The sequence below is a fragment of the Sphaeramia orbicularis genome, chromosome 21 (genome assembly GCF_902148855.1).
Source record: "Sphaeramia orbicularis chromosome 21, fSphaOr1.1, whole genome shotgun sequence".
NCBI lineage: Eukaryota > Metazoa > Chordata > Actinopteri > Kurtiformes > Apogonidae > Sphaeramia > Sphaeramia orbicularis.
Genome location: NC_043977.1, coordinates 12,538,605 through 12,560,274, shown reverse-complemented (window position 1 = coordinate 12,560,274; position 21,670 = coordinate 12,538,605). Strand labels below are relative to the sequence as shown.

General features: G+C 35.4%; 1 protein-coding gene across 1 annotated transcript in view; it reads left to right on the top strand.

Annotated features, from left to right (window-relative positions):
* Positions 1-21,670, top strand: part of LOC115412182 (ephrin type-A receptor 6-like) — a 417,601-nt gene that overhangs the window by 181,039 nt on the left and 214,892 nt on the right. The gene's annotated exons all lie outside the window — the stretch shown is intronic.

Here is a 21,670-nt window from a genome sequence, read left to right as displayed (position 1 = left end):
TATGTAGTAAGTTATTACAATTTAAGAAATTTATTACAAAATGCACTTGACACATTTTTATTTTTTAAAAATGTAATGACATGGTTCATTATGTAATAACAATCCAAATTAATATAAATTCAGAAGAAATAAATTTCTCAAATTGTAATAAGTTACTACATAATGCGAAAAAATTTACTACATAATGCATTGAGGTAGTTTATTACAAAATGCGTCAGCTTATTACATAATGTGGCTTTATTACAAGATGATGTGACATTCTTATTACATTTTGAACTTTTATTACATAATGGGAATTTATAACATAATGCGGCTCAACAGGGTCGCCATCGGTTCTGGGTGGGGGTGGGGGGGGGTTATACTTTATGTGTCACAAAATCTTGTGTCAAAAAAGGTGAATTTCTTTTCTTTTTTTATTGTACTTTTGGAGATACACAATGAAAATGAATAAAAAAAAAAAATTGATCAAAAAAAAGAAAATATTCAATTTATACACTACATACTGGGGTGCCGAAGGGGGGGGGTGTTAAACATGACAAATTCGTGGGGCCCAGTATTTCCAGGGGGTCCAGTGGATATAGGTTAGAAGTTGAGAAAAATTCGTGTAAGCAACATTCAAAGTTGAAAGTTAAGTTTTACTTTTGTTTTCGCACCCCCCCCCCCCCGCCCCCCAACAACAGATTTACAGATAACACTGGCAAGTTGTCTAGGTTTTTTCAACTGAATTAGGACCATTTTGCACCGCTAAATCCAAAAATGACATCTGTTTTTCTCAATCAGGTCAGGTTTTTTTTTTTTGCTAATTTGATTTTGAAAAATTTGATCTTCTCACAAAATTGATTACATTTTTGTGACTTTATCAGTTGATTTCTTATATAGTTCTCACCCAAAATAGGTTTTAAGAGAAAAAATAAAATCATTTTCTAACAGGATTCCTGTTAGGTACAATGGTGTATTCACCGCAGATGTAGCAGAATACGTCAGGCTTATTTTTGCAAGATCTTCTAGTCGAAGCCATTTCATTCACCTGTAATATTAAAAAAAACATTAATCATAAATTGGCAAAAGTAAAATTTTCAGAACTCGTTTATTGCAAGAAATATGAAAGAATTTTGTATCATATGATGTGAAAATGCCCATAAATGTAAGCAAAAATGTTCAAAAGCCAATATGTAGCATAGTTCAGAAAGTTGACCTGATTGAGAAAAAATAATGTGATTTTTGGATTCAGCACACCGAAGTTATCCTAATTCAGCTCAAAAAACTTAAACAATAAATTTGTTGTTGACCAGTGTAATTTATTTTCTGAAGGGCCTGTAACGTTTACCTTTCATGGGGTCCACAGTTGGTAGTTTCTTTTCAACATCACACATAAATCCAGAAAAAATAGTTACATTTGAATCCAACTGAAGTGTTAAAAATGACTTTCCAGTGATCTGCACTCACATATTTACTGTCTGTCTTCACTCACCTATTGGAAATATGCTAATTAATACAGGTGACTGGTGTCTTCGAGTCAGTCAGGACATTTTTTTTTCAGCTCCGACTATAAAATGTCTGTTTTACGGTCTGCCCTAAAGCCTCGACCAGCCACCGTTTTGTCTCCAAAGTAAGATTTACAGTGGAAGTCGGCTCCTTCTCCCTGAGTTAAGTGATGTTGTTTGAGAGGTTTACCACCCTGTTAGTTCATTTGGCACAGGACTCTTCAATCCTGCCATAAACATTGCTATAAAGGGATCAGTGAAGCTGACCTCTGAGAAGTCCATAAAAAGATCCATTCTATGATAATGTCAGTGGTGCTGGACAGTACATGCACAGTGAGCTCTGAATGAGGCCATTCAACATTGTCTTCAATGAAAACTGGCACCTACTTATTTGTCTTTAGTGCCTTTTTTATGTGTGTTTCATAGTGTTCACTTTTCTTCCCATATATCGAGGATCTCTCTTTTTGTTCTGCTTTACTTTAATATCCCTGAAATATATTTATATAAAGAAATATTTTATATTAGAATGGGTAATTTAACTTTAGTTTGACCAAATACAATTATTCTTGGAATCTACAAGGTCATTCATGTCTCAAAACTGACCCAAATTGTACTTTAGTCACCACATTTACAGGGTTTTTCCATTATCCTTATTATATTACATTAGATTATTATTATTTACTACTTTGCCACTTGTTTCTAGATAGACAGATACTTTATTGATCCTTTGCAGGAAATTATTTGGTTACTACAGCAGTAACAAACAAAAAAAAAAAAAACAACACACTGACCCATCCCAGTAGATTACCTCACAGACAATCAACATTAGAGACACGAGGTAAGAAGTAATAAAAATAAATTCACAAAAATTAAATACATATGAAATATATAACATGCACAGTACTACTACTCTTATTCTGTGATTAAGATATATATATAAAAAAATACATATTGTGCATACTATATAATAACATAATAAAATACTTTATTATTATTGCTACTATTACTACTACTACTTTGCCAGTTGTTTCTACTAGTACTTTCCAATGTGCAATTGCAATTTTTCACTACTGTTTTTTTTTTTTTTTTATAGTTATTGTTTTGCTTTTTTCTTGTAGTATTTCTTGTGTGTATATTCAGTCTTGTTATGCCTTTGGAACCTTTCCTGAGGGTTCTACCCAAAGGATAAAAAAGTTCTATCTAATTAGATTAGATTAGATTAGATTAGATTATATAAAATTAGATTAGATTAGATTGGTTTAGATTAGATTAGATTAGATTGGTTTAGATTAGATTGGTTTAGATTAGATTAGATTAGATTGGTTTAGATTAGAATAGATTAGATTCATTTGGATTAGGTTAGATTAGATTAGATTTGTTTAGATTAGATTAGATTGGTTTAGATTAGATTAGATTGGATTGGTTTAGATTAGAATATATTAGATTCATTTGGATTAGATTAGATTAGATTAGATTAGAGTGGTTTGGATTGGTTTAGATTGGATTAGATTAGATTAGATTGGTTTATATTAGAATAGATTTCATTAATTTGGAGTAGAGTAGAGTAGAGTAGATTGGTTTGGATTGGTTTACATTAGATTAGATTAGATTAGATTGGATTGTCTTAGATTAGAATAGATTGGATTCATTTGGATTAGATTAGATTAGATTAGAGTAGATTGGTTTAGATTAGAATAGATTAGATTAATTTGGATTATATTAGATTGGATTGTTTTAGATTAGAATAGATTAGATTCATTTGGATTAGGTTAGATTAGATTTGTTTAGATTAGATTAGATTGGTTTAGATTAGATTAGATTAGATTAGATTGGATTGGTTTAGATTAGAATAGATTAGATTCATTTGGATTAGATTAGATTAGAGTGGTTTGGATTGGTTTAGATTGGATTAGACTAGATTAGATTGGTTTAGATTAGAATAGATTTCATTAATTTGGAGTAGAGTAGAGTAGATTGGTTTGGATTGGTTTACATTAGATTAGATTAGATTAGATTAGATTAGATTGGATTGTCTTAGATTAGAATAGATTGGATTCATTTGGATTAGATTAGATTAGAGTAGATTGGTTTAGATTAGAATAGATTAGATTAATTTGGATTAGATTAGATTGGATTGTTTTAGATTACAATAGATTAGATTCATTTGGATTAGATTAGATTAGATTAGAGCAGTTTGGATTGGTTTAGATTAGATTGGTTTGGATTAGATTAGATTGGTTTAGATTAGAATAGATTAGATTAATTTGGAGTAGAGTAGATTGGTTTGGATTGGTTTACATCAGATTGTTTTAGATTAGATTAGATTAGATTAGATTAGATTAGATTAGATTAGATTGGACTTTTTTGTGATCAGACCAGTAGGTTTGAGGACAGATGTTTTTACCTGCTGATGGCTTCAGCTGTAGCTTCAGCCTTCATCAGTGCCGTCAAACACTTCCTGGTGTGAAATGTCTAAAAACAGCTGATCGGGACGGGAAACTTTTCAGATAAAATTTCCCAACCCAACTGCGTCCGTTCTCTGCTCCCCCGCTGCCGGTGAAGAACGGTGTTGCAGGTATGTGGGAGCGTGGATGCCCCCTTGTTGCTGTTTATGATGTTGCTCCTATGTTTTTTTTTACTTCAATGGCCTCCCTGATCCATCTACTCTCTACTTGTCTGATCACAAGAAAACCTCTAACGAACATTTGGAATGGAAGTCATGATGAACGTAATCAATCTAGATTAGACTTTATTGATCCCACAACAGGGTTAGAGTTAGGGGAAATTCACTGGTCAAGACAGCAACACATTAAAGTGCAAGAAAAAATGTGCATCTAAATATTTATCTTCAACATTATGCATAAATCTAAAATCCTTCATGTAAGTAGGATAAAAAACTTTTGCTTCCTACAATGTTCTTTCTCAACTTGACCGGACTAAACTGTAACTTTACCCCTGTTCTGAGTCCAACTCCACCCCCTGTTCTCTTTCTAAAAATTACTCCAAAGTCAGAAAGAGGCTGAGATGGAGGTGATCCATGTCTGAAGGTCAGGGTGTGGTAGTTCAGGTGTGAAAGACAATCATAACATACTTGTGCAGAAAAATATGAGGTTCTGGAAGGGCTGGTTTGACTTTTTGTGCTGGTTTTACCACACATTTAAAACCCACATAAAAATCAATAGTCATTTACATGTGTTCTATGTTTATCTAATCCATTCATATTTATTTATAGAATACATTTAAGAACAACGGTCAACCTGAGTGCTGTAAGAAAGCAGTAAAAGACATAAAACATGCTGCTAACGAGATAATAATGATGCAATGACTGTGTTGTACCCTGTACAAAAAGTAGATTTTTACATATTTGTCAGTTTTTTTATGTTCATTATCAATCAGCACATTTGAGTCATATGAGTTTAAAAAAAACATGTTTTACAGTTTAGTATCAATACAAGTGTCTCAAGATTATCAGGACAAAATTCAGTCCAATTAAATAATCTGACAAAGGAGGTAAGTTCACTTTGTTGACAGTAGTGCACAGCCTTTTCCGATTTTTTTCCCCATCTGGTCTGCACCATGTAAAAGTCCGGAATCTGACACAAATGGATGGTACATAAATTGATAGGGGAAAAAAAAACAGAAGATGAGAATCAGTGCTCCTTATGGAAGAACTGTCGATCCTGCCAAATCTGTTATTAAATGGCACATATGAGTGACTTAAGAGGACTTATCTTGTTCCTAAAGTTGTATTTTAAGGGTTCTAACTCTGTTGTTTGATGTAATCCCTTTCACTTAATGACTGTATATCTCATTACTGAGGCAGTTTTTAGTCTGAAAGGCCTATAATAATAATAATAATAATAATAATAATAATAATACGTTTATTTATAGGCGCCTTTCTTGGCACCAAGGTTATTAACGTTAACGAAAACTAACGAAATGACGAAAACTGGAATTGAAAAAACATTTTCGTTAACTGAAATAAATAGAAATTATAATTAAAAGGAAAAAACCAATAACTAACTGAAACTGTATTGTGTGCTTAGAAAACTAACTAAAACATATAAAAATTATGGATAAAACTCCCTTAGTTTTTGTCTTTGTAAATGTCGGATTGATTTGAAATGGATTTATTTCATTTGAGCACTTCAGGGTCCGTACTTCTCATCACTTGTCGTTTACAGTCATCTTCTCATCCCCACTCTACCTGGAAACATGGAGACTAAAGTTGGGAGAAAACAGCAGAGTCCTGTTTGGGATTTCTTTGAATACGACAGCGAAGATATGAAAAAATAAAACTAAACTGAAACCAAACATTTAGAAGAAAATGAAAACTAATAAAAACTAGCAAACCTGCTCTAAAAACGAATTAAAATGAACTGAATTACAGAAAAAAAGTCAAAACTAAATAAAACTAAACTATAATGAAAAATCCAAAACTATTATAACCTTGCTTGGCACTAACAAAAATGGCTTTCATTCAAATAATATATTACCTCCATAACCTCTGTACATTATGTTGACTGTATGTTCGACAGAGTTGGTGACATAGGTCGAAATCATCAAGTTTATCTGGTTCATTTGCACTGTAAGACCGGATAGTTGAGTTTACTTAAAAAATCTGAGGTAACTCGTTGCCTTAAAAAATTTAAGTAATGAGTAATGAAAATTTGAGTGTATTAAACCTAAATGCTTGATTTGAATGGAATTGCTATTTTAAGTACTATACAATAAATGCCAAGTTAATTTAACTTAAAATTTGTTGCAATGTTAGTTGCTTTGTTTAATCATTAGACTTAATATCATCAGTTCATTGTACTCAATTCCAAGTTGATTTAAATTAAATTTATTGCAATATAAATTGCTTTGTATAATTATTAACCTTAATATATTGTAGCGTGGATGGAAGTTAAGACAAAGTTAGCTCAAGGTTATCAGCCAATATAGACAGTGCTTTTAATTTGGGAAAGGCATAACAATTTACTTTACTTAAAAGTGTTTCAGATGAACAGGAAAGCCATTGTTCTTCCTATGGCTCTGACTCATGGTGCAGCTCTACAAAAATACAAAAACAAACACAAAAAGGCCAATAAACATTTCCATACACACATTAAGTCCAAATTACCACTAACACCACAACCCCGCTGAACCCCTGCACAGAAAAATAACACATTTTCAACATGTCCAATACCCACAATGCAATGCGGAGATAAAAAGGTGTGGTCATGACTAAAACCTAGTGATTTAAATCCATTCACCTTGAACTTTTTCATACTTTTGACTATGTCTACAAATTAGTAGAATACACAGGGTGGGGAAGCAAAATTTACAATGAACATTTAGTTGTTTTTTCTCAGCAGGCACTACGTCAATTGTTTCCTAATCATACCTAACACTATTATCCATACCTTTTCAGAAACTTTTGCCCATATGAGTAATCAGGAAAGCAAACGTCAAAGAGTGTGTGATTTGCTGAATGCACTCGTCACACCAAAGGAGATTTCAAAAATAGTTGGAGTGTCCGTAAAGACTGTTTATAATGGAAAGAAGAGAATGACTATGAGCAAAACTATTACGAGAAAGTCTGGAAGATACTATTAAAGAAGAATGGGAGAAGTTGTCACCCCAATATTTGAGGAACACTTGCGCAAGTTTCAGGAAGCGTGTGAAGGCAGTTATTGAGAAAGAAGGAGGACACATAGAATCAAAACATTTTCTATTATGTCAGTTTTCTTGTGGCAAATAAATTCTCATGACTTTCAATAAATTAATTGGTCATACACTGTCTTTCAATCCCTGCCTCAAAATATTGTAAATTTTGCTTCCCCACCCTGTACTGAACATTTCATAGTAATGGAATAAAACTTAAATCATTTAAGTACATTGTAATTCAAGCATTCTAGTAAACACAAAGTCCGCATTAAAGTATGCACTGTTCTCTTGAGCTACAAACTGAATCTGACTCAGAGCGCTCACAGGTTTAGATATAAACATGGAAATGTTCTCGCGTCGGCCCATTGAGGGTAACAGGAGCGAAGGGTGAAGCGGGGGTAGGGTGGGGGACGTCTACAGGAAGGAAAAACAGAGTCACATGAGAGACCCTAGTGTGCACGGCATCAATGAGAGATTATTAGCACTGATTATCCTTGTTAATAGCATTGTTTTCTTGCTAACAAAAATGGCCTGTGTTCAAAGAGTATATTACCTCCATAACCTGTGATTTTCAATAATGAGTCTTTTAGTCATTTCATCTCATCAGAGCCAATGCAATAAACCGTCATGCACAAAACACCAGTCTAATTAAAGCAGGAAAAAATCAATGCGGTAGATGAACTTCACAATCGTGGCAAGATGCTACACAAATGAAGAAATTAACCAGAAATGGGAATGGGCTCACATTTTGCAGCATTCCAGTTCAATTTTCTGAAGAGGAAAGAAGATGTAAGCGCTGGCAAAAGTCTGTCAAGTTGAGTTAAATGGCAGAAACGCTGGCTTTAACACTGTGTGAAGCTCCCTGTGTCCATGTTAACCTTCACTACGTCGCTAGTAAAAACGCTCTTTGCAAAACTACCGGATTCAATGATCCTTAAATGCCATGTTGAGATTAAAATCAGAAAGCCAGTTGGAGAGAGTGAATACAGAGGTCTGCACAGGAGGAGGATGGGATGTGAAGGTGTAAACACAGTCCAGCTCATGCAGATGCAGATAGAGACATGGTCCACGGGGATAAAGACTGAACTGGACAGAGTTTATCACAATAATGACGATAATTAGTAGTAGGGGTGGGCGATATGGGCAAAAAAAAATATCTTGATTATTTTTTAAATTTCCCGTTAACGATGATCTGACAATATCCTTTAGAATGTGAATTCCTTTTTTTTTTTTTTTAACAAAAAAAAAAAAAAATGCTGTAAAACTCTACTTCTTCATCCATGGACACAGCATTTCAGAACAACAGCTCTTGTTCATTTTTAAACTGCTTCATACATCTTCTGCAAAACGTGAGTGTGTGGGAGGGTTATGTACGTGGGGTAGGGGCAGTAGTAATATACATGGGTGTGCGGCAAGGTCATTATCGTTAACAAAAACTAATGAAATGACAAAAACTAGAATTGTAAAAACATTTTCATTAACTGAAAGAAATAAAAACTATAATTAAAAGAAAAAAAATGATAACTAACTGAAACTGTATTGTGTGTTTACAAAGCTAACTAAAACGTATAAAAATTATGGATAAAATTCCCTTTGTTTCCGTCTTTGTCAATGTCGGATTGATATGAAATCGATTTATTTCCCTCAAGCAATTTTAACTGCTGGCACCATGTGATATTTAACGGTCCGTCACTTCTTGTCACCTTTGGTTTACAGTCATCTTCTGGTCCCCACGCTACCTGGAAACATGGAGACTAAAGTTGGGAGAAAGCAGCAGAGTCCTGTCTGGGATTTACATGAATATGACGGAGAAGAAGAGAAAAGTTATAAAGAAACTAAAACTAAACTAAAACTAAGCATTTAGAAAATAACAAAAACTAGCAAATCTGCTCTAAAAACTAATTACAACTAATTGAATTAGAGAAAAAAAAGTCAAAACTAAATGAAACTAAACTATAATGAAAAATCCAAAACTATTCTAAACTAACGCTGGGGTGAAACGAAAGGGAAACTCAACATGTTTTCAATGTCCGACTCCTGGCTTCTATTCCTCTATTAAGCAGCGGATCTTACATGAAATTTTCACAACTTCTAACCTGTATCCACTGGACCCTCTCCACATGAATTTGTCACATTTACCCCCCCTTTACGGCACCCCAGCTTGCATATAACGTTATTTTGACCGACATCAGTCTGGTCAAACTGAACCATTTCCAGGCTAGTGATGTGGATCCACGTCTCGCTATAAAAATCATCCACTGAGACGGGAGACTCCTGCATATTATATAGTACTAGCGGCATTGTACCCGTGGTGCCATTGTACGATAGCATAAGAGGTTAAAATCACCCAGCAGCCCCCACAACATTTGAATATGGACACAAAATTGTGCCAAGTAGGTAGTCAGGTAATGTTTGTATTCATTTGGCGAGTTTGGCGGTGATCTGGCCTGTGAAGGTCTGTGGTGAGCTCGGACTTGGTCCAAGGTGAGCTGGGACCTGGTCCGAGGTGAGCTTTGACCCCGTCTGTGGTGAGCTGGGGCCCGGTCTGTGATGAGCTTTGACCCGGTCTGTGGGGAACTGAGACCCGGTCCGAGGTGAGCTTTAACCCGGTGTCCTGTCGAGCCACCCTACCTGTTGAGTTGAGCTACCTAGCGCTACTGAGCATGCGCGTGCCCCTAAGCGTTTTCACAGTTTAATTCTTCATCGATTTGTGCTCCCCCAGGCAGAAATGAGTCATATTTTGTAAGTATATTTCTTTAATAGTGCCTTTTGAGCAGTAAGCATGGAAGCAATTATGTGCATGAAAAATAGACGTAGAATATTGACGTTAGATGATAATAGCGTAAGGAAGTTCTCATTGTATGATATAGCGCTAAGTACGTGGGTCAGGTGGGTGCTAATGGCGTTTAGATTAGTGTTTAAGTTAGTTCAACAGACGCCAATAACGGTAGCCTACCATTTAACTGACTAAATCTATGTTAACAATTCCTGTAAGCAATTACATGTGCACGAAGGATAGACGCAGAATATTGAAGTGAGATGATAATAACGCAAATAATGGCGTTTCTATAGTAGGAGCTTTATTTAATAGAAGTTATAAGCCTGTCGAAATGAGCTTCCTCTACCTATATTCAGATGAATAAGAAAATAACGGTGTTTTTCTACAGTCGAAGCATTATTTCATTTTCAAATAGGCGTGTCGAAGCGTAAGGTAGCATGTTTTGACGGGGTAGCATCAATCGATAGACGTCGCTGTAGATATAAGCTACTGGTAGCTTACTTCGATGGAGCAGCTCAACTCGACAGAACACCGGTCTGTGGTGAGCTCAGACCTGATTAAAATCGCCCAGCATACCTCACAACATTTGAATACGGACATAAAATTGTGCCTAGTAGGTAGTCAGGTAATGTTTGTGTTCATTTGGCGAGTTTGGCGGCGTCAGGCCTGTGAAGGCTGAGGAAAACCCGTACAAACGCCCTCCTGTGCTGCAACATCGATCGGACACCGGACACAGAACGTGCATTGTATAGTAGGATATTATATATACATATTATATACATTATATACATATTTCTACTTCAAAATATTAGGCATTACATAGATGTGTCAAACGTGAAAATAAATAACTGGTACACAATGAATTAAGACGAAAAACAACACCTAAACAAACACAAAATAGAGAGGTAAGGTGGAGCTGTGAGAGATCAATCTGAAGGCAGTGTTCGTAACGATCGAAAGTAATCCAAAAAAGATTGCCCTGAGTAAATTATTACTAAAAATTGATTAGTAATGCCTTACACTACTGTGTTACAGCAAAAAGTAATCTGGTACTGTAATGCATTACTTTTTCCAACACTGATGAACATAATGTCAAAGTTAAAGACACAATTTAACATGAGACGGAATGACATGGAGAAAATGCTGAAGGATTACTGAATAAATACGCGTAAAAGTGAAGTAAATGACTGAAAATATATGGTCAAACTTCTACGAGGTACTTATTGCTATATTTATAGTTACTCATACCTCACTAGCTCACTTCTCTTAAATTTTCTGCTCCATCTTATGTCATAATTGGGCAGCTCTGTTCTCAGAGACGTTTTGGAAAGGCCTCCCCATTCCTCAAGTGCAAATCAGTGATAGTGTTTAGAGCTTCCAGTTAATAAAAAAAGTGTGAGGGAAGCTGATGGAGTGTAAGAGAGAGAGAGAGAGAGGGGAGAGGAGAGGAGAGCTTTTCATTTGGAGTGTTTGAGAGTGTTGTTCCTGATTACATGTGTAATGATTACAAGTAGGGTTTGAAGTGGTCCTGCTGCTGAAGACACTGAAGGAGACATCCGACTTTTTTATCACCTCGAGGGTTCGTAGCGTAGGTTCATATGTATTACGACTAAAAGCAGAGCAGTGTTAGTGTTAACCCTCAAAGAACTAAACAGCCACCGATGATCCAAAGCACCTCCTGATCTAAATGTTTAATAACTTTTGATGAGCATTTCTCAGTGTTTTTTACATTTAGGCGTGTAAAAAATTTCACTCCAGTTTGATATTAAAGGGGTCATATTTTGCTAAACCCACTTTTATTAGTCTTTGGTTCATTTATTTGTGTATTTGGATTCGAATAGTTCAAAAAGTTTGAATTTGAACCCTTCAGGTGCTGCAAAGCTATCTTTATATTCATTTAGACAAATATCGAGTGGATTTCTGCAACTCGTTTTAATTCCTGCTTAATTTGGTACGTCTATAACTAGTTACGACATTTGCACATATAAGGTCAAGACTTTTGACGAACATTTCTCCGAGTATGACATAATTGTTTGTCAGCAGCAGCGGTTGTAGTAAAAACTGAAAATATGTCCAAACTTCGTGCCGATTACCCAAAATGTTCAATTGTTGGTTGAATGGGACAGAGCAGCACAGTCAAGAACCTGGAGGGGGCGGGGCCTGAAGTGGCTCATGTGCATTTAAAGGGCTAGCGCTCCAAACCACCTTTCTTGTGTCATTACTCAGAAATAGGGCTGAAGATGGACCTGTGGAGTTGCTAGTTACTAGCGTAGGTTCATATGCATTATGACTAAAAGCAGAGCAGTGTTAGTGTTAACTCTCAGAGACCTAAACAGCCACCGGTGATCCAAAGCACCTCCTGATTTAAAATGTTTAATAACTTGATGAGCATTTCTCAGTGTTTTTTACATTTACACGTGTAAAAAATTTCACTCCAGTTTGATATTAAAGGGGTCATATTTTGCTAAACCCACTTTTATTAGTCTTTGGTTCATTTATTTGTGTATTTAGACCCTAATAGTTCATAAAGTTTGAATTTGAACCCTTCAGGTGCTGCAAAGCTATCTTTATATTCATTCCTGCAAAAATCGAGTGGATTCCTACAACCTGTTTCAATTCCTTAAGACTGCACATATAAGGTCAAGACTTTTGACGAACATTTCTCCGAGTACGGCATAATTGTTTGTCAGCAGCAGCGGTTGTAGTAAAAACTGAAAATATGTCCAAACTTCGAGCTGATTACTTAAAATGTTCAGTTGTTGGTTGTATTAATGAACACAAGTGGCTGAACGGGACAGTCAACAACCTGGAGGGGGTGGGGCATGAAAGGGCTCATTTGCATTTAAAGGGCCTGCGCTCAAAACGACCTTTCTGGTGTCATTACTCAGAAATAGGGTTGAAGATAGACCTGTGGAGTTGAATTAATGAAGAATTCAGACCCAAGCAGAGCATTTACAGTTTATGTAGACCACAGGGAAATGTTTTAAAACGCATAATTCCATTAAAAAAAAAAGCTAAATACCTCTCCTTTAAGCCAAACACCAGATTTTATCACCTAATTTATCAAATAAATGTACAGTCCCAAGCAAATTTTAGGATTTATCAGTCTGATCGCAAGTGGAGGTTGAGCTCAAATCCCTCCATCTACTGATCTGAAAGGTTTCACAACTTTTCAACCACTAATCCTATCAATACATGTAAATAGTTCACTAAAATGCAGTTTCTTGACTTTTCATCGTTGTCAGATACGATCCATTTAGACTTTCAGAGGCTCCGTAGTTAACATGAGAACACTGTCATCTTCTGCGTCATTGATTCACCAATAAAACACATGTAGTTTGACTAATGACAGTGGTTGTCGTTTAAAAACATCACTTTTTTTCAGTTTTCTGTGTTTTAATATAATAACCTCTATTCTGTCTTCACTAGTGTTTGTCAACTAGCTGTACAGATAGCTAACACTTCTTAAAAAAAACGAACACCCAGGAAGCTTTGTGCTGTTTGCGATATTTACTTGATGACTGTAAAACTGTACATACAAAAACAAAATGTATGTTACAATCATATAATTTCATTTTTTTATGAGCAAACAAAATGTGTAGAACATCAAAACACAATCTATCATTACTATGTATATGTAAATTATACACAACATTCACTTATACTGAGCTACAGTTCCAAAAATACAAAAAAAAAACATCAATTAATGATAGCAATTAGCACGCTGCTAAAATACATGGAAAATCCCATATGTATGCTAACACTATTAGCATCTTCCATTAATGCAGAAAAATAAAAGTGTTAAGCAACACAAGGAGCCTCAACTGACTATGAACAGTGATTTAACATCTTAATATATTACAGTACTAACAGACAGATATTTTTGTAGGGCCAAAAGACAAGTAACTGGTCTTTAACTGTAACCAAACTGACAAGACATCTCTAGCAGAAATAATAATAATAATAATAATAATAATAATAATAATAATAATAATAATAATAATAATAATTTATTTGTAAAGCCCTTTCAATCAAAGTGCTGTACAGATATAAAATATCTACGGTAACTATGGTAGCTCTGAACAGACAAAACACATGAACCCAAATTGAATTATTTGTGTCCACCAGGGGGCAGCACAACCTGTGACTTTACTGCGACCTTTTATGAAAATCTACATTAGGGTCAAAACACGGCATTCGAAATCACTCTGACGGGACATTTTAGAGACAATTTGTCAGTTTAGTGTTGCTAAATGACCCACATTTTTACTTTTAAATTCAATTTTTGCTATAGACAGACAGACAGACAGACAGACAGACAGACAGACAGACAGACAGACAGACAGACAGACAGATAGATAGATAGATAGATAGATAGATAGATAGATAGATAGATAGATAGATAGATAGATACTTTATTCATCCCATAGGGACATTTACAGGTTCTAGCAGTATCCACATGTTAAAAAAACAAACAGTAGTAAAAACACAATAGTAAAAAACACTTTAACACTTTAGTTGGACCATAAGGGATTATCCCAAACAAGAAGCTACTTTATATTGAAATAAATGTTGGAATGGCGATCAATTAAAGTTGGCTCTCTGACGGGACTTTACTGTATTTTGACCCCTCCTGTTCAAAAAGGCTTTTTAGTCTCCCACCTGACCCAGGACCACCACAGACTGATTACACTCTATGTATTCATCATAACGTACTCCATGTGTCATCCCCCCCCCCAGTCTCTCTATATCTCTATCGCTCTCTCTTTTCTCCTCCTTTACTCTCTCTCTCTCTCTTTAACCCCAACTGGTCAAGGCAGACAGCCATCCTTCAGGAGTCTGGGTCTGCTCGAGGTTTCTGCCCGTTAAAAGGAAGTTTTTCCTCGCCACTGTCACCAATCACAAGTGTTTGCCCCTGAAGGATTCTGTTGGGTCTCTGTAAACTTAATTTGATTCTGATTTGAATTGATAAAGCACTTTGTGACTCTGTATGTGAAAAGTGCTCTATAAATAAAATTTACTTTACTTACTTACTTACTTACTTTACTTTATAATCAGTAAAGTAACTATAGGGAAATTCCTCATTTTCAATGATTTTCAGTGAAAAACGCAAAATGCGGTGGATAATATTATAATATATAGTGACAAAACACACAGGAAAGGTAAAATATATAGAAACTTCATATGAAAGTTTTTGCAAAACTAGTTCTAGGTCTTTAAGCTTTAAATAAAGGGAAGTTTTTTAATGACTTTAAGTTAGTGTATCGCGGTACAGTTTGATTTTGCGTCACTTTATTTTCATTATTGGTTTTTATTTCTTATTAGAAGTGTATATACATATTATGTTTCATAAGCAAGGACACATTGTTATTTTTTACTGGTAGAGTGTATGAGTATTATCATAATGGAGAAATAAAGGAAATCACTCAGTACTACTCCACTAATCTATTACATAAATATGGATGAGATGTTCATTATGTTAGCACAAAAAAAAACTTTAAAAGGTTTTTATTAGCGTTGTTTTCGATTAAAAGGACATTATCCAGCCTAATATAAACCACATGTAGACTCAGTTGGAATAGGGCATGTCCTCCATTTCTCCACATGCAATAAGTTTCAGGCTGCATCCGCCATCTCTGCAATGATCTCCCATCCTTTTTGCATCGCCTCCTCACCTCTCTGCCTTTGATTTCAAGAGCTGAACTATTCTGCAACATTTGTTGATGTGGTTCTGCAAGTAAATGCTGCAGAATTGTGCTCCTCTTGGAATTGTTCTTCTTCGCTGACCACCAGGGGAGGAACCCACCATCATCGGCTATACAGTACGCCGCAAAGAACCCAAAGAGTCATTAACACGTGCACGCAGACGTTCTCAACCTGAGGAGCCCATGCGCTGTGGTCGGTTGCTTTTATTAGATTTTGCAGGCATGTAAAAAAAAGAAAGAGATGCAAGTGTGTAGAGAGATTTATGGTTATAATTTAACCTGCTTCCTGTGTCATTGAATGTTCTGCCCATTCATGAACATTTATGAGCCTCGATATGTATTCGCTGTTAGCCCAACTCAAACAAAAGCATCGCTCCAGTAGAATTACACTCCACTGTTACTCCTGCTCATGTGTATACATACGTAGAGCTTTGCTACTCATATGGCTGCTGCATGATGATTTCTCATTGCTAGATCCTTCAGGTGTAAAAGTTTTCACTCTTGTTTAATATTAAAGGTGCTGGAGACTTTCGTGACCAATTTTTCATCAAATCTGTAAAACCTCAGTCATAGCCTAAGTATCACTATTTCAAAGTGCCATCCACCCTAAACAAACCGTGTGTTTACAAACTGACCTGGAACATCACTCGGGCATCTTCGGAATTTTGTTGTGACGTGCATTATGGGAGACAGAGGTTCGCACAGATGCCTGACAGCGGCAGCGCAACTATATGGTATTATATGGATAAAACAAACATGTGGAAACGGCTGGAGGAATATGCACAGAAGGATGGGAGTTCCTGCCGTTTCCGATCGTGTCTGTTCCAGCTGCCGCTGTCAGGTGGCTCTGCGCGAGCCTTTGCGTCCCACAAAATTCCGAAGATGCCCGAGTGACCTCCCGGCTCGTTGGTAAACAAATGGACTGTTTATGGTGGATGGCACTTTGAAATTGTTCGCCGTAATGCAAAAGATTCAGGTGAGTAATCACAGAAAGACTTACAGATGCGTGATACTTCGGCTATGACTGAGGTTTTACAGATTTGATGAAAAATTGGTCACGCAAAGTCTCCCGCACCTTTAAGTCAAATACCAGACATTCACCCTCATTTAGGGCCAGCTCTCAAAACCGCCTTTCTGGTGTCATTACTCAGAAATAGGGTTGAAGATGGACCTGTGGAGTTGAATTAATGAAGAATTCAGACCTAAACATAACATTTACAGTTTATGTAGACCACAGGGAAATGTTGGAAAAAGCATAATTCCATTTAAAAAATCAAAATATCGCTCCTTTAATATATAAATATACAATATGAAATAATAATATATGACATATATGACAGTTCAATGACAATAAAGGCATTCTATTCTATTCTATTCTAGTCTAGTCTAGTCTAGTCTAGTCTGTTTTATTCTTTTCTATTCTGTTCTGTTTTATTCTTTTCTAGTCTAGTCTGTTCTGTTCTATTCTATTTTGTTGTATTCTAGTCTAGTCTATTCTGTTGTTCTATTCTATTCTATTCTATTCTATTCTAGTTTCGTCTATTCTATTCTATTCTATTCTATTCTAGTTTCATCTATTCTATTCTAGTTTCATCTATTCTATTCTAGTTTCATCTATTCTATTCTAGTTCCATCTATTCTATTCTAGTTTAATCTATTCTATTATTTTCTATTCTATTCTGTTCTGTTGTATTCTATTCTATTCTATTCTATTCTATTCTATTCTATTCTATTCTATTCTATTCTATTCTATTCTATTCTAGTCTAGTCTAGTCTAGTCTGGTCTAGTCTGTCAAATACTCCATCAGTATAGACAGTCAGACAGTCAGGCAGGCAGACAGACAGGTGAACTTCCCATAATGCACTGGGGCTCTCGCCTGTGTGTTGTTCAGGTCCAGTGAGTGTGAAGTATCCGGCCTCACACACCAGCCTGCTGCCTCAGGGCCCGGTCCAGGGATCTGAGCCCTGCGCCTGAAGATGTTCTGGATGACTTCCAGATGTCATTAACCTTGGGCCAAGGGCCTAGAATTAGATCACAGCCCCAAAGGGTAGTGGGTCAGAATACTGTTCTCACATCTACTGCAGCCAGTCCACCGGCTTCACATGTGTATATCTGAAGTCTCACACCTCCACACAGTCAGGTGTCATGTGGTGGAAGAGGTTTTAGTGACACCTTTGATTGAGGAAAAAAAACATTCATATTGAACGTTCATATTGTTTCACCGTGTACCCGTCAGACCTAAACAATGATATGTATTAATTTTTTGACTTTGTTTTTTACTTGACCTTAATAAATACTCATAACATCGACATTACTGTATAGAATAAACAACATCTGCTTACAGTAGATCATATGAGGACATGGAAATTATGAATAACATCTATTAACATCTTATAATTAGACCCTGTAATAAGTATTTGTTAAAACCTAATAAAACTCACATGAGTCATGATATTAGCATTAACATTATAAAAACGTTAATTGTTAGGTATAAGGTATTTTAAGTACTTACTCCTAATAAACTTTATGATGTTATTGTTGACATTACCAACCTCATTTATTGGATATTCTGGGATGAATATGTAATTTATTGTGCATTTAGTAGCAGTAAACTAAGCTGTTATTAACTGTTAACTATGCTTTTTGCAGTTAGTGGTTCTAAAGTGAGAATAATGCCATAGATAGATAGAAGCGCATGTGTTGTCTGTGTCAAATAATAATGGTGATCCTCAAGTAGTGCTTTAGTTGAGCAGGTGAAATCCTGGTTTTGGGACATTATTTAATTATTTTTCTTATTTTTTCTTAATTAAGGCAAAGCAAGTACTTACAACCTATGATAAAGTATAAAGAGTCATGTCTGTAACAATGTAACCTTCTTTTACTTGAAAAAGTTTGAGGGAAAGACTTAAAAGAACCTGTATTTTTTATTTTATTTTTTTTTTTATCTCCTGCATCATGGATGGATGGATGGATGGATGGATGGATGGATGGATGGATGGATGGATGGATGGATGGATGGATGGATGGATGGATGGATAGATAGATAGATAGATAGATAGATAGATAGATAGATAGATAGATAGATAGATAGATAGATAGATAGATAGATAGATAGATAGATAGATAGATAGATAGATAGATAGATAGATAGATATTTTGTTAATAGTTTTCTGTTATGATTAATAAAACACAACTATTCTATGAAAAGTCTACTTAATTATTCTTATGTGCAAGTGCAAAATGAAACAAAACTCAGTCTGTTTATTTATTTGGATGGATGGATGGATGGATGGATGGATGGATTCATAGATAGATAGATAGATCTTTTGTTAATAGTTTTCTATGATTATTAAAACACAAGTATCCTATGAACGGTCTACTTAATCACTCTTATGTGTGCCAAATAATAATGGTGGTGCTCAAGTAGTGCTTTAGTTGAGCAGGTGAAATCCTGATTTTGGGACATTATTTAATTATTTTTTCTTAATTTTTCTTAATTAGGGCAAAGCAAGTATTAACAACCTATGATAAAGTATAAAGAGTCATGTCTGTAACAATGTAACCTTCTTTTACTTGAAAAAGTTTGAGGGAAAGACTTAAATGAACCTATATATATGTGTATATATATATATATATATATTTTTTTTTTTTTTTTTTTTTAATCTCCTGCATCCTGATTGGATGGATGGATGGATGGAAGGAAGGAAGGAAGGAGGGAAGGAAGGAACTTTATTGATTCCACAACAGGGAAATTCACTGGTCAAGGCAGCAACAGGATAAATTGTCCAAAAATGTGCCCTAAAATCCTTTTTTGTAGTTTAGAGTGTCTTAATTGTTTTTTTTGTTTTTTGTGTTTTGTTTTTGTTTGTTTTTTAGGTAGGAGTTCTTATTAATGTAAAGTTTTATCAGAACATTAAAATAAAATGCTTTAGAGTCACGCACATGCTATGTTTTTTCATGGATCATATTGTTGTCCTTGATGGATGGAAGGTGGTGTTAAATTGTGATTTGCAGACTGCGTGACTTGAAGTGCAGGCTTGACTTTCCTCAGTCAAAATATCCAGGTCTCATACATATTGACAGGCTGTCCGCTTCAGTTGAGTACGCTGTTTGTCACCGCTGTTGCCCTGTTTCTTATTGTGTGTGTGTGTGTTAGTGTGTGTCCACCCTTGTGTGATGCATGGTCAGCCATTGTGCGGCACCGCTGCGGCCTTGGACCCACAGTCTGGTCGGACAGATTGCGTCAGGACGGCGTGAGGTTGGGGCAGGAACATCCCCCTGGTTCAGCAAAGGTCGCGCAGAGGCATCATTAGGTTGACGGAATCTAGAACCGGGTCTAACGGGCCGGAGGGCTTGACTGACGGTTTTTAACTCAAGGACGCATCAGTATCAGAGGTTAATGATGGAGGTAGCCTTGGAGCGCCGCAGGAGATGCCACTTATCATTCTGATTCAAATAGCCTCAGTGTGAATGTGTCGCTGCGTGCACCCTTATGTGTATTTTTAGCATTTTTGAGCAACTTTTTTCCTCTCAGGACGAACAGTTTGACTCGTCAATATTCAGCCTGATTAAATTTCAACCGCCGTGTACGCGTTAACCTCTTTGACTCGGACCTAATTGTCCCCATTTGATGTGAACAGTGGTGGTTTCAGACGCTTCCTTATCCTCCCTGCAGCTCCATTTATCACAGGCGGTGGTGGAGACACTCAAAGGCGCTGGGTGCTTCAAGGTGAATCCCTTCAAATGGCTGGGTTTGTGTTACCTTGTTAAATCGATGTGCTTGGTGACAAACACAAGCAAATGGAAATCTCACTAGGCACAGACTTCTTCACACACTTTGGTGACATCGCAGTGCTTTAGATGTTGATAAAATTCTATTAAGAGGCTGTTTCAGTTACTCTTCAACGTTCAGACGCTACTCAAGTGTTTGTTTTTTTCTTTTTTTTTTACTCCAGCTATGTCGTCTTAACCCATAAAGACCCAGCGCTACTTTTATGTCAGTTCCCAAATGAAATTTTTTCCATATCGAATCTCTCTTAAATGATTTATCACCATTTATTATAATATTATCTTCTATATTTTGCATTTTATACTTGGTCGTTCTTGAAAATGAGAATCAATTCTCACGTTTTACTGTGTAATGTTGAATTTGGTTTGTTTGTTCTTGCAAACTGAAAATTAAAATCAAAAAACAGTTGATTACAAAAAAAGAAAGGAAAATGAGAATGAGAATCAGTTCTCACCTAACTTACCTGGTTAAATAGAGGTTAAATAAAATGTATCAAGATAAATCAGGTGTTTTCGTGTGTTTAATTCACTGATCATGTAGATGTTCATTAAAGCTCGTATTAAAGTTGAGGGTTATTATGTCAAAACAGAGAAAACTGCAGAAAAAGTGACTTTTTCAGTAAAATATATCATTAAGTGATAATAAACAAGTGTGTCCATCAACTGTCATTGATCCAACTCCATTGGTTAATTATTTTTTCTTCAATTTCATTCAGTTTGTGGCTTATTTTGTTATTGGTGCTTATTATTTCTCTCATTTTTACTCACTTTTTTCATTTAATTCATTACTTTGGCTGTTTTTGTTCATTGTCTTGCTTATTTTATTATCTTATTCTTCATTTCACTCATCTTTTTGCGTGTTTTATCATGTTATTTATTATTTTGTAAATGTTTTGTTCATTTTATTTACTTTTTTATATATATATATATATTCAAAAAACCTACTGTCTCTATCCACTATCATTGATCCAACTCCATGGGTTAATTATTTTTCTTCAATTTCATTCAGTTTGTGGCTTATTTTGCTATTGTTGCTTATTATTTGTCATTTTTTAAATTCACTTTTTCATTTTATTCATTACTTTGGCTGTTTTTGTTCATTTTCTTGCTAATTTTATTCTCTTTTTCTTCATTTCACTCATCTTTTTGCTTGTTTTTTCATGTTATTTATTATTTTGTAAATGTTTTGTTCATTTTATTTACTTTTTAATATATATATTTAAAAAACCTACTGTCTCTATCCACTATCATTGATCCAACT